Source organism: Staurois parvus, unplaced genomic scaffold (assembly GCF_062004578.1).
Source record: "Staurois parvus isolate SC_StPar_1 unplaced genomic scaffold, SC_StPar_1.0 ptg000013l, whole genome shotgun sequence".
NCBI lineage: Eukaryota > Metazoa > Chordata > Amphibia > Anura > Ranidae > Staurois > Staurois parvus.
The window spans coordinates 4770861-4788312 of record NW_028317809.1 but is presented as its reverse complement, the minus strand read 5'-3'; the positions used below and the strand labels follow the sequence as shown (position 1 = coordinate 4788312).

At 40.1% G+C, this 17452-nt stretch overlaps 1 protein-coding gene across 1 annotated transcript in view; it reads left to right on the top strand.

Moving 5' to 3' along the window:
- The window catches only part of CSGALNACT1 (chondroitin sulfate N-acetylgalactosaminyltransferase 1), a 566905-nt gene that overhangs the window by 89627 nt on the left and 459826 nt on the right, over window positions 1-17452 (top strand). Inside the window, exon 2 of the mRNA XM_089675301.1 lies at window positions 11669-11724. The gene's annotated coding sequence lies outside the window, so the exon portion shown is untranslated. The remainder of the gene's footprint in view (window positions 1-11668; window positions 11725-17452) is intronic.

The following is a 17452-nucleotide window of genomic DNA, read 5'->3' as shown; positions in this document are numbered from 1 at the left end:
GAGGTTCAATGATGTTTTGGGGTTGTTTTGCTGCCTCTGGCACTGGGTGCCTTGACTGTGTGCAAGGCATCATGAAATCTGAGGATTACCAAAGGATTTTGGGTCGCACTGTAGGGCCCAGTGTCAGAAAGCTGGGTTTGCGTCCAAGATCCTGGGTCTTCCAGCAGGACAATGACCCCAAACATACGTCAAAAAGCACTCAGAAATGGATGGCAAAGAAGCGCTGGAGAGTTCTGAAGTGGCCAGCAATGAGCCCAGATCTAAATCCCATTGAACACCTGTGGAGAGATCTTAAAATTGCTGTTGGGAAAAGGTGTCCTTCCAATAAGAGAGACCTGGAGCTGTTTGCAAAGGAAGAGTGGTCCAAAATTCCGGGTGAGAGGTGTCAGAAGCTTATTGATGGTTATAGGAAGCGACTGATTTCAGTTATGTTTTCCAAAGGGTGTGCAACCAAATATTAAGTTAAGGGTGCCAATACTTTTGTCCAGCCCATTTTTGGGGTTTTGTGTGACATTATGTCATATTTGCTTTTCTGCCTCTGTTTTATATTTGTTCCAATACATACAAAGGGAATAAACATGTGTATAGCAAAACATGTGTTAATGCAATACCTTTTTTGTGTGAAATACTTGATTTTCAGGAAAAATATCAAGGGTGCCAACAATTTCGGCCATGACTGTATCTTATCTATATAAAATATCTGCATGTATGTGTTAATTTGTTATATCTCTTGTATGTAAAACAACTTGTTTTTATGTCTATTGGTCATTTAAAGGGTTTGCTCCAAAACCGATGCATTTCTTTTATGGATAGAAGCAGGTGTCCTCTATCTGTCAAGGACTAGTGCAGCTAGATCCTTACACAGGTTGTGAGCCTCCACCTCTCATTGCTGCTTCTTCAGCAGGGAAAATCTGACTGCTTCTACATTTTCAACTGTATAAGATAAATTGAAAATCCCAGAGAGAGGATAAGAACGCTTCTTAATAGCTGCTAAACTGCCAGGCTGATTCAGTGCATCAGCATATATCCAGAACTCAAACCTCATTTACCTCCTATAATGTGTTTGCCATGAATTTTTATTTTCTCTGTGACATTTCCTTTTTTTTCATAAATCTCCTAGCCTTAGTAACTTCTTTACATTTCTCTGGTTGTTATTGGTTATCTGCACACAGATGTGTACTGACAAAACTGTTGCTGAAATGACTCCAACTTGATTACATTTGACAATCATCCCTACTGCAACCGAGTGCAGCCTGCAGAAATCAGAATAAGGTGCATGCAAAGAAGGCTGCCCGCATGTAGTCAGACTCTAGGAGACTGTAGCTATTAAACAATACCGTTCATTTAAAAATGTAAAAGGAAGCAAAGGTGGATTTACATGTAAACTGTATATAAAGCCAAAACCTTTTTTTTTTTTTATTTACGGATAGTGACATGGAGGATTAGGCACCTTTTACCCTGATGTAGGGAAATCTGAAAATTCTCCCTTGCAGTACGGTTGTGCCCGCTTTAAAAAAGGTTAACTGCAATCTTAGATTAACATGTATAAATACATCAGTGGTTCATATAGTGAACTCGGTGTAGAGCTATTCACCCTGAGGTCATCACAGAGGACAAGGGGGCATGCTTTACATCTGGAGGAAAAGAAATGTAATCTCCAAACATGGAAAGGTTTCTTCACAGTGAGAGCTGTGAAAATGTGGAATAGACTCCCTCAAGAGTTGGTTCTTGCCAGCTCAGTGGATTGCTTTAAAAATGCCTGGATTCTTTCCTAGATACACAGAATATAACTGGATAATAACATTTATAGGTAAAGTTGATCCAGGGAATATCCGATTGCCTCTTGTGGGATCAGGAAGGAATTTGTTTTCCCTGCAGGAGCAAATTGTATCATGCTTTGCTGGGTTTTTTTTGCCTTCCTCTGGATCAACTATGGGTATAGAATTATTACTTTTTTTTAATGGTTGAACTGGATGGACTTTTGCCTTTTTTCAGCCAGACTAACTATGTAACTACAGTTGCAAGAAAAAGTATGTGAACCCCTTGGGATTACGTGGAGTTTTGCATGAATTGGGCATAAAATGTGCTCTGAACGTCATCTAAGTCACAACAATAGAAGAACACAGTCTGCTGAACATAATAGTACACAAACATTAGATGTTGCCATGGTTTAATTGCATATAACATGTAAACATTCACAGTGCAGGGAGGAAAAAGTATGTGAGGCCCTTGCTTAATGACTTCTCCCAGAGCTAATTGGAGCCAGGAGTGAGCCAACCTTGACTCCAATCAGTGTGATGATATTGGATGTGTTGCTGACAGCTGTCCTGCCCTTAAAAAACACACACCTGTTTTGGGTTTACTGGTTTCAAGAAGCACTGTCTGATGTGAACCATGCCTCACAGAAAAGACCTCTCAGAAGACCTACGATCAAGAATTGTTGACTTGCATGAAGCTGGAAAGGGTTACAAAAGTATCTCCAAAAGCCTTGATGTTCATGTGTCCACGGTAAGACCGACTGTCTACAAATGGAGAAAGTTTAGCACTGTTGCTACTCTCCCTAGGCGTGGTCGTCCTGTAAAAATGACTGCAAGAGCACAGCGCAGAATGCTGCATGAGGTAAAGAAGAATCCCAGAGTGTCAGCTAAAGACCTACAGAAATCTCTGGCACATGCTAACATTTTTGTTGACACATCTACAATAAGGAAAACCTTAAACAAGAATGGAGTACATGGGAGGACACCACGGAGGAAGCCATTGCTGTCCAAAAAGAATATTGCAGCATGTTTGAAGTTTGCAAAAGAGCGCCTGGATGTTCCACAGCACTACTGGCAAAATATACTGTGGACAGATGAAACCAAGATTGAGTTGTTTGGGAAGAACACACAACACTATGTGTGGAGAAAAAAAGGCACAGCACACCAACATCAAAACCTCATCCCCACTGTAAAACATGGCGGAGGGAGCATCATGGTTTGGGGCTGCTTTGCTGCCTCAGGGCCTGGACGGATTGTTGTCATTGATGGGAAAATGAATTCCAGAGTTTATCAAGACATTTTGCAGGAAAACGTACGACCATCTGTCCGCCAACTGAAGCTCCGCAGAGGATGGGTGATGCAACAGGACAATGACCCAAAGCATACAAGTAATTCAACAAAACAATGGCTGCAACAGCACAGAATACGCCTTCTGGAGTGGCCCAGTCAGAGTCCTGACCTCAACCCGATTGAAATGCTGTGGCATGACCTTAAGAGAGCGATTCACACCAGACATCCCAAGAATATTGCTACAATGAAACAGTTTTGTGAAGAGGAGTGGTCCAAACTTACTCCAGATCGTTGTGCAGGTCTGATCTGCAACTACAGGAAACGTTTGGTTGAGGTTATTGCAGCCAAAGGAGGGTCAACCAGTTATTAAGTCCAAAGGTTCACATACTTTTTCCTCCCTGCACTGTGAATGTTTACATGTTATGTGCAATTAAACTATGGCAACATCTAATGTTTGTGTAGTATTATGTTCAGCAGACTGTGTTCTTCTATTGTTGTGACTTAGATGACGTTCAGAGCACATTTTATGCCCAATTCATGCAAAACTCCACGTAATCCCAAGGGGTTCACATACTTTTTCTTGCAACTGTATGTAAGATCCAGTTGAGAGTAAAAGCACTTGCTCGTTCCCTGCTCCTCCCGCTGAAGGCCACAATGGAATGTCCCATGACGTCCTCAAGTCAAATGCAGGGCTATGGACAGTGCTTTGTTCTTTAGGACGTTGACCTTAGACCAGTGGAGCATGGAGGAGAAGGACCAGCCTAACAGCAAAGAGGAGAGGAAGATCAGGTAAGTAAATCAAGTTTTCCATGCTACCTATGAGCCACTAAGCCTTGCAGTGCTGGCATTGCCCACTGCAAGGGACATTTTTCAGAATTCCTGGAGTTTTTATTGTTGTCTGTGTCCCTGTATGGTAGATCCACCCTCACTAAATATCCCATTGACCACAGATACCAAGACACAAAGTAACAGGAAACTCAATATCATAACATTACCACTAAAACAGTAGTAGTAAACCGCGTAAAAAAAAAAAATTGGTCGCCCTGCAGGGTAATGTCATAATGTGCTAGTATGCACTGTATACTAGCACATTATGACAGACTTACCTAAAAAACAGATCCCTCCAACAGTGCACTGTCACAGCTGGCAGGTAATCTGTCTTTACCCAGTTTTCTCTCCGGGTTCATGGGCTCTGGCTGCTTGAATTGCTGAGCTGTGATGACATCATGGTCACAGCACAGCTCTCCCAATGCACAACATGCTGTCCACTGAGAGCACAGTGTGCACGCGCCGGTGACGTCACCAGCTGCTACACATGAAAATATCTTCTAAATGGTATCCATTTAGAAGATATTTACTGTACTTACAGGTAAGCCTTACTATAAGCATACTTGTAGGTACAATACAACAAAGGGGAGTTTACTACCATTTTAATTCATATGTAAAATGCATCAAGATGAGTGATTTTTTTCGTGTAACTTCCCAATGAATGCATTCTTGGTAAAGGCCTGCAGAGATGGGACTCTGGTGGAAAGATGTTAACAGTGGAGCAGATATACAGTCAGGTCCATAAATATTGGGACATCGACACAATTCTAACATTTTTGGCTCTATACACCACCACAATGGATTTGAAATGAAATGAACAAGATGTGATTTAACTGCAGACTGTCAGCTTTAATTTGAGGGTAATTACATCCAAATCAGGTGAACGGTGTAGGAATGACAACAGTTTGCATATGTGCCTCCCACTTGTTAAGGGACCAAAAATAATGAGACAATTGGCTTCTCAGCTGTTCCATGGCCAGGTGTGTGTTATTCCCTCATTATCCCAATTACAATGGGCAGATAAAAGGTCCAGAGATCATTTCAAGTGTGCTATTTGCATTTGGAATCTGTTGCTGTCAACTCTCAAGATGAGATCCAAAGAGCTGTCATTCTCAGTGAAGCAAGCCATCATTAGGCTGAAAAAACAAAACAAACCCATCAGAGAGATAGCAAAAAAATTAGGCGTGGCCAAAACAACTGTTTGGAACATTCTTAAAAAGAAGGAACACACCGGTGAGCTCAGCAACACCAAAGGACCCGGAAAACCACGGAAAACAACTGTGGTGGATGACCGAAGAATTCTTTCCCTGGTGAAGAAAACACCCTTCACAACAGTTGGCCAGATCAAGAACACTCTCCAGGAGGTAGGTGTATGTGTGTCAAAGTCAACAATCAAGAGAAGACTTCACCAGAGTGAATACAGAGGGTTCACCACAAGATGGAAACCATTGGTGAGCCTCAAAAACAGGAAGGCCAGATTAGAGTTTGCCAAACGACATCTAAAAAAGCCTTCACAGTTCTGGAACAACATCCTATGGACAGATGAGACCGAGATCAACTTGTACCAGAGTGATGGGAAGAGAAGAGTATGGAGAAGGAAAGGAACTGCTCATGATCCTAAGCATACCACCTCATCAGTGAAGCATGGTGGTGGTAGTGTCATGGCGTGGGCATGTATGGCTGCCAATGGAACTGGTTCTCTTGTATTTATTGATGATGTGACTGCTGACAAAAGCAGCAGGATGAATTCTGAAGTGTTTCAGGCAATATTATCTGCTCATATTCAGCCAAATGCTTCAGAACTCATTGGACGCCGTTTCACAGTGCAGATGGACAGTGACCCAAAGCAGACTGCAAAAGCAACCAAAGAGTTTTTTAAGGGAAAGAAGTGGAATGTTATGCAATGGCCAAGTCAATCACCTGACCTGAATCCGACTGAGCATGCATTTCACTTGCTGAAGACAATACTGAAGGGAAAATGCCCCAAGAACAAGCAGGAACTGAAGACAGTTGCAGTAGAGGCCTGGCAGAGCATCACCAGGGATGAAACCCAGCGTCTGGTGATGTCTATGCGTTCCACACTTCAGGCTGTAATTGACTGCAAAGGATTTGCAATCAAGTATTAAAAAGTGAAAGTTTGATTTATGATTATTATTCTGTCCCATTATTTTTGGTCCCTTAACAAGTGGGAGGCACATATGCAAACTGTTGTAATTCCTACACCGTTCACCTGATTTGGATGTAAATACCCTCACATTAAAGCTGACAGTCTGCAGTTAAAGCACATCTTGTTTTTTCATTTCAAATCCATTGTGGTGGCGTATAGAGCCAAAAATGTTAGAATTGTGTCAATGTCCCAATATTTATGGACCTGACTGTAACAATATTGATTCAGTCTATCATTGTTCCTTCATTTGGGTGAACTGACCTATTTTATATTTATTATCATCAAGTTTTGAAACCATAACAGTTTCTACCCATTTTTATTTGATATGCATACCAGTGAAAGTCAATCTTTTTATGTTAGGTACAGGGGCGGAGTGACAACTCATGGGGCCCCCGGGCAATAGGGGATCATGGGGCTCCTGTGTCCTTGCTCAAACTCAAAAAAGCCTATGAAAAAGGTACCAGGGGCAACTCATAGGGCCCCCTACTGATCCTGGGCTCTCGGGTGGTGCCCGAGTTTCCAAATGGTCAGTCCGCCCCTGGTTAGGTGGCATGTTGCATGTAATGTGTGTCGGCATTTGCTTTGGGGCACACTGACTCATATCATTAAAGGTTGCTACATGTTTTTCTGGGGGCACAGAATAATAGAACCGTTTTTGAGTTAGCAGGCCTGTCGTCTTTCTGTCTGAAATCGGTAAGCCTCTGTTCCAATGTCTTGTATTAAAACTTACTCCTGTCTACTGGTACTCCACCTTCTTTCCACTGTCAGCATATATCTGTACGTGTCCTTTATGGGCCACTTGTCGCCTGAAATTTTCCCATTCCGTGTTCCACCACCATGAAGCAGTTTTAGTTTTTCTTGTCTTCATTACAAAAACATGACTGTTGTTTAAGCACGAGAATAAGTGTGACATAGTTAGATTGTAAGCTCCTATGAGCAGGGCCCTCCTATCCCTCTTGTATTGAACTGTATTGTTGCTGTATTGTCTCCCGTTATACTGTAAAGCGCTGAGCAAACTGTTGGAGATATATAAATCCTGTATAATAATAATAATCTTAGATTGTAAGCTCCAAGGATCAGGCCCTCCTAACCCTCTTGTATTGAACTGTATTGTTGCTGTATTGTCTCCCGTTATATTGTAAAGCACTGAGCAAACTGTTGGCGCTATATAAATCCTGTGTAATAATAATAATCTTAGATTGTAAGCTCCCAGGATCAGGCCCTCTTATCCCTCTTGTATTGAACTGTATTGTTGCTGTATTGTCTCCCGTTATATTGTAAAGCGCTGAGCAAACTGTTGGCGCTATATAAATCCTGTATAATAATAATCTTAGATTGTAAGCTCCAAGGAGCAGGGCCCTCCTAACCCTCTTGTATTGAACTGTATTGTTGCTGTATTGTAAAGCGCTGAGCAAACTGTTGGCACTACAGTATATAAATCCTGTATTATATTAATAATAATAGTTGCCAGAATGAATGATTGAATTCCAGGACCCAAGATACAAACAGTTTTTGGAACTTCAGTGAATGCTAATAGGCATTTAGAGTTTAAAGGTCCTTTCACATGGGCGTTCCGTTTGTTTCATCAGTTCAGTCATGTTTTTTTACAGAAAAAACAGATTCAGTTTTTTATTAGTTTTCCATAAAGTTTTTTCCATCCACTACCAATGCAAAAACAGATGCTAAAATGAACCGTTTGTCCGTGTACATTTGATTCGTTTAAAAAAAAAGAGGTTGACGGATGCAGATGTAAACGGATGATCATCCGTTTACACCCTTTTTTCCATAGAGATGCATTGATGTTTGTTTTTCATCCATCAATGGATGGATGGAAAACGGACAAACGGAACACCTGTGTGAAAGGGGCTTAAAATGCAGGGGCAGGTAAAGTTAACTCCTCATCAGAGAGGGGCATTTATCAATCCTGTCACCAAGCAGTTCTAGACAGATTTACTACATGGTTACAGGTGATTCATACCTTCCTCAGCTGCTCTAAGGCCTCATGCACACTACAGCTCAAAGAAGCTGCTCTTACAGCCATTTGAGCTGATTTCAGCTTTTACTTCTCTCTACCTGTTAACTCCCCTCCATGTTAGCCTATGTGTCCATGCACACTCTAGGCATTTCCAGTTTAGGCTCCATGTATACGGGACACTTCTGAATGATGGAAACTGACTGCTGGAAAATGTAGGTCAAAAAACGTCTGTTTAGTCGCATTTGCATACCGCGTTTATCAGCGTTTGCATGTAGAAGGGTTTTTTATAGATAACCTCAGGAGACCTCCCAAAATGCCCAGAATGCACTGAAAAATAGTAAAAAATTAACTATTTCAGACATTTTGAGAGAAATAGAGAGAGCAGAAGCAGAGAGAGCAGTATTTGTTGAGATTAGCTGTCTTTTTTGTTTGTGGTGTTTGGATGTGTTCCAGCTCATTTCTGTGCAGATATTATTGCAACATATTTTCTTTCATGCAGAACCTCCAAGTATGGTGTACTAGGTCCATTTGAGTACTGGGAAAATGCTTTGCATGCATTTTTCATGATGAAAAAAGGCTCTGGACAGCATCTGAAAATGGAAGAGTTAAAAAAATGTTAATGCTGATAAAATCTACTCCTGAACGCAAGTTTGGTGCGTTCAAAAAAACGACTGTAAACTCAACTGCCTGTAAACAACTGCAAACGACGATGTGTACATGGACACATAGGAAAACATTAGGGAGAGTTCAGGGGCTGCTGAAAAAAACCCAGAAAAAGCTCCTAAATGTGAGTTTATCAGCTGTGTATATGGAGCCTTAGTGGTAGAGGAGTGTACAGGCAGAATAAAAAAAAAACATTTCAGGGTTTTTTTTCTACCCGAAAATTCCCTTGCCACTAAACTTCTGAAAAGGCATATAATGTACATGGACTGGACACATATAACTGCCTTTATTCTTCATGGCATAGATTCAAAGCAGTGTTGGAAACATTCCTCAGAGATTTTGGTCCATAATGACATGATAGCATCATGCAGTTGCTGCAGATTTGTCGGCTGAACGTCCATGAACCGTTGATACAAAGCAGAATGGATCTATGCTTTCATGTTGTTTGCGCCAAATTCTGACCCTACCATCTGAATGTCACAGCTGAAATAAAGACTCATCAGACCAATCAACATTTTTCCAATCTTCTATTTCCAGTTTTGGTGAGCCTGTGTGAATTGTAATTAATCTCTGTTTCCTTTTCTTAGCTGACAGGAGTGGCATCTTGTGTGGTCTTCTGCTGCTGTAGCCCATCTGCTTCAAGGGTTGACATGTTGCTCATTCAGAGATAATATTCTGTATACCTTGGTTGTAACAAGTGGCTATTTGAGTTACTGTTGCCTTTCTATCATCTTGAACCAGTCTGCCCATTCTCTTCTGACCTCTGACATCAACAAGGCATTTTTGTCCACACAACTGCGGCTCACTGGATATTTTATCTTTTTACAACCATTCTCTGTAAACCCTAGAGATGATTGTATGTGAAAATCCTAGTAGATCAGCAGTTTTTGAAATACTAAGACCAGCCTGTCTGGCACCAACAATCATGCCACGTTCAAAGTCACGTAAATCCCCTTTCTTCCCCTTTCTGATACTGGGTTTAAACTTCAACTAGTCGTTTTCACTACGTCTAGATGCCTAAATGCACTGAGTTGCTGCCATGTGATTGGCTGATTGGCAGTTTGTGTTACCGAGCAATTGAACAGGTATACCTAATAAAGTGGCCAGTGTGTGTGTGTGTGTGTGTGTGTATGTATGTATATATATATATATATATATATATATATATATATGTATATGTGTATATATATATATATACATACACTATATTGCCAAAAGTATTGGGACTCCTGCCTTTACACGCACATGAACTTTAATTGCATCTCAGTCTTAGTCTGTAGGGTTCAATATTGAGTTGTCCACCCTTTGCAGCTATAACAGCTAACAGCTTCAACTCTTCTGGAAAGGCTGACCACAAGGTTGAGGAGTGTGTCTATGGGAATGTTTGACCATTCTTCCAGAAGCGCATTTGTGAGGTCAGGCACTGATGTCGGACGAGAAAACCTGGCTCCGCTGTAATTCATCCCAAAGGTGTTCTATCAGGTTGAGGTCAGGATTCAAGTTCCTCAACCCCAAACTCGTTCATCCATGTCTTTATGGACCTTGCTTTGTGCACTGGTGTGCAGTCATGTTGGAACAGGAAGGGGCCATCCCCAAACTGTTCCCACAAAGTTGGGAGCATGAAATTGTCCAAAATGTCTTGGTATGCTGACGCCTTAAGAGTTCCCTTCACTGGAACTAAGGGGCTAAGCCCAACCCCTGAAAAACCATTCCACACCATAATCCCCCCTCCACCAAACTTTACACTTGGCACAATGCAGTCAGGCATGTACCATTCTAGTGTCAACCACCAAACACACATTCATCAGATTGCCAGACCTAGAAGCATAATTCATCACTCCAGAGAACACATCTCCACTGCGCTATGGTCAAGTGGCAGCATGCTTTACACCACTGCATCTGACTCTTTGCATTGCACTTGTTGATGTAAGGCTTGGATGCAGCTGCTCGACCATGGAAACCCATTCCATGAAGTTCTCTACGCACTGTTGTGCTAATCTGAAGGCCACATGAAGTTTGGAGGTCTTTAGCTATTGACTCTGCAGACAGTTGGCGACTTCTGCGCACTGGTCGCTTCAGCATGCGCTGCCCCCGATCTGTCATTTTACGTGGCCTACCACTTCGTGGCTGAGTTTCTGTTGTTCCCAGTTGCTTCCACTTTGTTATAATCCCACTAACAGTTGACCGTGGAATATTTAGTAGCAAGGAAATTTAACGGATGAATTTATTGCACAGGTGGCAACTTATCCCAATACCACGCTTGAATTCACTGAGCTCCTGAGAGCGACCCATTCTTTCACAAATGTTTACAGAAGCAGTCATCAATGTGTCTACACACGGTGCATAATGCTTATTATTTTCATGTAATTACGTGTTCTTTTTAACTTGGGTTTCACTTTTTAAACTCAGCTGCACTGTAATCTCACAATATCTCATGAGATCACAGACAGCCCTCCCTTTTTTACACAGATCTTAGCCGTTTTCAGAGGAAAAACTTCTCCTCTGTTCTCCTTCTGAGAACAGAAGTTCTCAGAAGTTTTCAGCTTCATAAACAGGCTGCAGAGGAGATAATTTTCTCCTGAGAACTACAGAGAACTGAACTGAAATAAAGCTCCTCAGTGTAATAAATGTCCACCTATATGTACAGTATGTGTGTGTACAGTTATGTAAACATGTATGTTTCATCTGTTAGCACCAATGCACATACTGCATGCACTCTTGTCTCTGTGGTTGGTTCCTTGTTTTATTTATCTGGATATATGCAGGCTTCCAAAATTAAGAAGGTTGTAATTGAAAGCAAATATTTGCAGACTGTATTTATTCCACTGAATTTATTATGCATGGCTGTACCATCAGTAGAAATTAATAATGTGTATGATCGGTTTTATGATAAAAATACAAACTGTTTTTTATTGGGTTTTTATGTGAAGTAACATTACAACATCATGTACATCTATCACTTACTGTATCTTTTTTATTTTATTACAGATCATGGACATCTGATATCTTTTGATTTCGAAAGCTGTTCTGTAAAATATAAAGAGGTACTCTCAAACTTTCATTGTTTTATCTTGCTTTTTCTTATCCTATATGTGAGTTTTACATTTGTTGTGGTGCATTTTAATACATATTACTTGCATTGCCAATAATCTCTATATGACATATGTTTACAGAAAGATGCACCAAAAATGCAGCAAGCAGGAAATCTTTTAAACAATTCACATTAATGCAAAGATATGAACTGTGCTTCATCATGTATTGGTAAAATGTAGGTTATAAAAATGAAATCATTATTAATCGATATGAAAAAAAAAAAACACTTTAGCAATAGCCAAGACAGTTGACCACTGAAATACATAAATATTGCTTTATTAATTTGGCGTCTTCAGCCCTGGCCTTGTATTCACAAACATCTTATAGGACATTTGTGCTTCGAAAGTACTGATACTGCCTATGTAGACTTCTTCTAAAAAGTACTACTGATCTGGCTGCTATGACGAGCCATTTGCTTCAGTACTTTTTAAAAATGTCAAAAACGCAATACATTATTTTGTGCAGCATTCCCATTGAACTCTATAGAACCAGAAACACATTAAATTTAAAATTTTGCATTAAGAAAAGTCCCTGACCCTTTAAAAAAACGCAGTGGGTGAAAACGCATAGATGTGAACGTGTCCCATAGGAAATCATGTTAATCGGACTGTACTGCATTTTTGCAAAACGTGGCAGAAAATGCTTAGGTGTGAACTTAGGGTAAGTTTGCGTTTGAGCCACTTCTGCATTGCATTTTGCTTTGCGTTTTGCATTTTTGCACCTGCGGTTTTGCCACGTTTTTTATTCCTTTTGCTTTATTCATTTTTTAAACATTTTTCTTGTTGCTAGGCAGATTTAAAACGCAAAATGCATCAAAACACAGCAAAAATGCACTACTTGCTTTTCTCTTGCGTTTCCATTGAAACGTTGAACGTCTGTAGAACCAAAAATGCAACTTTTTGCATTTAAAAAAGTCCCTGATCCTTTCCAAAAAATGCACAAGGTGAAAACGTGGATATGTGAACCTGTCCTATAGGAAATCATGTTAAATGGACTGCTGTGTATTTCTGCAAAACGTGCGGGAAAATGCTTAGGTGTGAGCCTGGAATAAAGGGAGGTGGACCCTACAATTTTCTTCATTAGAGCCCTGCAAGTGCACTAGCTGATTGATAATTATAAAACCACTCCCATACAGATTCACTCTGCACATGGACACAGAGGAACAAACAGCTGTTTCTTCAGAATAACAAAAGGTAGGAATCTGCAACAAAGTTTGTTAAAAATCCTTGCAATGCACATAGATCACCCAGAGGGCAATGTTTTTTTTTTTCTTAACAAAAGTGGAGTTACTCTTTAAAGCATCAATAAGATAGACAATTGATCTGTATAGGAAGCTGGTATCAGCGTTCATGGACTTTTCACTGAAACTGAAGACTGAAACCACCATAAAGTAAACTCGTATCAATGTGAGACTTGCCAAAGTAACAAAGCTGTGGTACTGCAGGCACCTTGAGATCCATGTCCACCTCCAGTTCCTGTGATGGAACTCTGGTAAAAGATCTGAACTCTTGGGTATATGACTCATGGGATGCCTTCCTACACCAATGCAGTTCTTGATGTTAAAGTGGCCAGTTGCCAAACCCAAATACTGTTCCATCGGAAGCAGGGGTGGGTTGGGGGAGTTGCCATACCTATATAAATTCCAACCTTCAGAAATGCTCAGTGGCTCCACCATGGCTGAAGACCAAGACCTGCTTTGAAGACCAAGGTAGAAGCAGGCACTTTATGTTTTCCATCATACAGTGGTTTTGATACTTTGGATAGTGTCACATCAGTACAGTTATACTTTAAAGTGAGTAAGACTGTAGCCACAATTTATTCTAAAGCTTTTTTTATCGGTCTTGCTGGGATGGATAAATAAGGAGTATAAGAACTGAAATACCCTTGCTGGAAAAAATGCTGCTCCATTTCCCTTCAGTGCTATTTCAATACACAGAAAGCAGGCATTTGGTCATGTGATCTCTGTTAAAACAAAGGAATAGAATGCAGGTTGGCTAATCCTCCCATTGAACAGAGATCGCATAACAAAGGGCTAAGGCTTATAGTTATGTGGGCAGCAGTGGAACAGGATTTTCTTCATGTAAGCTACAGCTCAGACACACATGGGGGTACTGGTTTTCTAAGTCAGACTTATGTTGCACAGAAAAATCCCTGGTTCTTAGAGGCAGAGGTGCCAAGAGATTTTAAAAGTCTATCAGTGGGCAAGAGCTGGAGTCTTCCAATGTATTGTTGACAGTGGAAAGGCCCTTAACCACTTGCCCTCCAGAGGATTTACCACCCTACCTGACCAGGCCATTTTTTTCAATACGCGCTGTTACTTTGAGAATTGCACGGTCATGCAACACTGCACCCAAATTAAATTTACATCCTTTTTTCCCACAAATAGAGCTTTCTTTCAGTGGTATTTGATCGCCTGTGCGGTTTTTATTTTTTGCACTATAAACAAAAAAAGACCGACAATTTTGAAAAAAACAACAATATTTTTGACATTTTGCAATTAAACATGTCCAGTAAAAAATAAGAAAAATCAAATTTCGTCATAAATTTAGGCCAAAATGTATTCTGCTACATGTCTTTGCTAAAAAAAATCCCAATACATGTAAATTAAGTGGTTTATGTGAACATTATAGCATTTACAAATGGCGGTATACATACTGGATTTTTTTATGTTTACTAGTAATGATGGCAATCAGCAGCTTATAGCGGGACTGGGCATTCTGACACTGGGGGGAACTGGCTTGGTGTCACTGACATCCCCAGTGACACCAATACAGTGATCAGTGCTAATAAAAAGCACTTACACTGTACTAATGACACTGGGCAGGAAGGGGTTAACATCTGGGGTGATCAAAGGGTTAACTGTGTGCTGTGTGTGTTTTACTGTGTGTGCTGTGCTTTACACTGTAAGGACACTGCTTTGTATGGCTCTGCTATACAGAGCCATGCAAAGCAGTTTGCAGGAGCTGACAGGGGAGAGATCTGTATTGTTTACATACAGGTCTCTCCCCCGTAGGAAAGCCTCGGAGATCGCCGGGTGGTGGCGGGGAATCACCGGGCGGGACCCGGTGATTGACAGCCGAGGCCGCAAATGGCGGCGCAGGTAGGGTGTGCGCACGCCCCCTACTCAGAACTGCAAAATCATGTGTATATATACACGTGATTTTGTGCACCTATGCCACCCTGTACCAATATTTCTGCTATACGGCGACATGGAAGAGGTTTAAGTACATGTGAACCCTCACCTTTTAAAACAACCCATCCAGTTTAAAATAAAAATGCAGGCAAAACATTTGTGAAAAAAAATAAAAACAATTTATAATTACATTTTTTTCCATTTTTTATAAGTGATCACATACCCTCTGTTCTCAGCTGCATACAGAACAGAAGGAAGGAGAAACAGCAGTACACTGATCTTCCCAGTGAATTGCTGTGCAGGGGGAAGTGTGTCAGCACAAGTCAGATCATTGGATTAGCTCCCAGCACAGCTAGAAAACTGACCACATTGTGCTCTTCTGCCTAGTGTTGTCAGTTTTTATTAGGAAAGCAGAGAGACTGGCCGAAACACCAGGTATTTTACACAAAGGAAGCAATACAAAGAACAGGATACTTTTTAATAAAAGTACATGGTACAGCAGGCACGTATCAGGGATATGGAATGTTAGATTTACATATTCTTTAAAAACGTATTGTAAATTACTGTATTATTCTTTGTTTTTCTGATAAGCAGTATTTAGAATATTTTTAAGTTTCATATATGCATAAAACTGGAAACAAAATAAACATGCTGCAGGGGCATTTTAACATTTTTGTGAATTTGGCTATACTCTTCCTATTAATGAGGCAAATATTGTTTTCTTGGGACTAATAAGGTTTTCTTTTAGTGATTTTCTTTAAAGAGTGTATTCATTGTCTATATATTTTAAAGACAAAAAGCTGTAAATGAAAAGGTTGACTGGTGATATTTTTAAAACAACTAGCATTACTATAAATATATAAATATCAAGTATTTGTTTCATTCTGCGATTTATCCCATTTATCAAGAAACCACAATGTATCTGGTACAAAGCTTGGAAAGCTATTTACAAATTTAATGCTTTTTTAACCACTTCCTGTCCGGACACTTTTACCCCCTTCCAGTCCAGGCCAATTTTCAGCTTTCAGCGCTATCATACTTTGAATGACAATTGCGCGGTCATGCAACACTGTACCCATATGAATTTTTTACCATTTTTTTGAGACAGATAAAGCTTTATTTTGGTGGTATTTATTCACCGCTGGGATTTAAATTTTTTTTTGCTATGTAAATGAAAATGTCCAAAAATTTTGAAAAAAAGTGTTTTTCTTATAAACGTTTGCAAATAAATAATCTTTCATCATAAATCTTGACCAAAATGTATTCCGTTATATTTTTAGTAAAAAAAAAAATAAGCCAAATTAGTTTATAACCAAAAATTATAATTTTTAAACATTTTTTTTAATTTTTATTTTATTTTTTTATATTATTATTTATGTTTTTTTTTTTTTTTTTACATACTGTAACCCTAGCAGTACAGTGTCACCATGGTGACACTGTACTACTTGTGGGGGGTGATGAAGATTTTTTTTTTTTTTTTTTTTTTTACAGTGATTGCTTTTACACCCATATAGGATGTAAAAGCAATAATTTCTCCTTCTCTCTAGCTGCATTCTTGCACTCATTGAGAAATACTGAGTGAGCTGTGATTGGTCACACCTTGTCACATGGTACAAGGCTGTTGTGAATAGCCTTGTACCATGTGACCTCTGTGATCATTCACAGATTTCACACGTAGTAAGCAATGATGTCACAAGTGACATCTTGCTTACTACTTTGCATGTGATCACTGATTTGAAAATCAGTGATCACATGATCGGGACCTCGTACAGGGGTCCCATCCGATGATCAGTGTTTGACTGTGTCCGGAGGACACAGCGGGCACCGGATCGCGGTGCTGCGCACTCCCAGGGAGCACGCACAGCTAGAAAAGGCGGGTGCCGTTTATGAACGGCAACCTGCCTCTGGAGTGCCACCGCCCTCCCGTTTATAAACAGCAGGTGGACGGCAAGAGGTTAATGCTTTGTTTATGTGGTTGTCAATGCTTATGCTAAAAAAACAGACAAAATGAACAAAAACACAAACAGTAATTTCGTATAAACAGTGCAAAAAAAGATTAAAAAAAAAAAAAAAATAGCTATAGAGAAAAAAGAGTTCATTAGGGAACTTTAAAAAGGGCTAAACTATAGGTTAAAGAAAAAAGGAACTCTAGTGTAAAAAACAAACTCAGTCCAATTCACAAACCTTTAAAGCCAGCCTAAGGCATTCTAATTTCAGCCACAAGACTGCATTTTGAACTGTTATTAAACCCACAACAGTAAAATCAGTCTGTATATGCAGTAAAGCATGCTTAATATATTCACTTAATCCTCTGCATTGTGTAAAAAGGCTGTTTGATCCTCACTTTTCTGATCTCTCCCTTCTTTTCCCCCTCTTATCTCCTGATAAGACATATTGTGTGGAGTTACTCTGCACATGCTCAGTTTGGTGTGTATTGCTAGAGAGGTTGTGATCAGCACAGGTCCAATCAGCACTGTCCAGACAGAGGTCAAGGGTTCTGCATCTTTGTAGAGCAAAATAAAAACTGCTCTTACAAGCTTTAACCA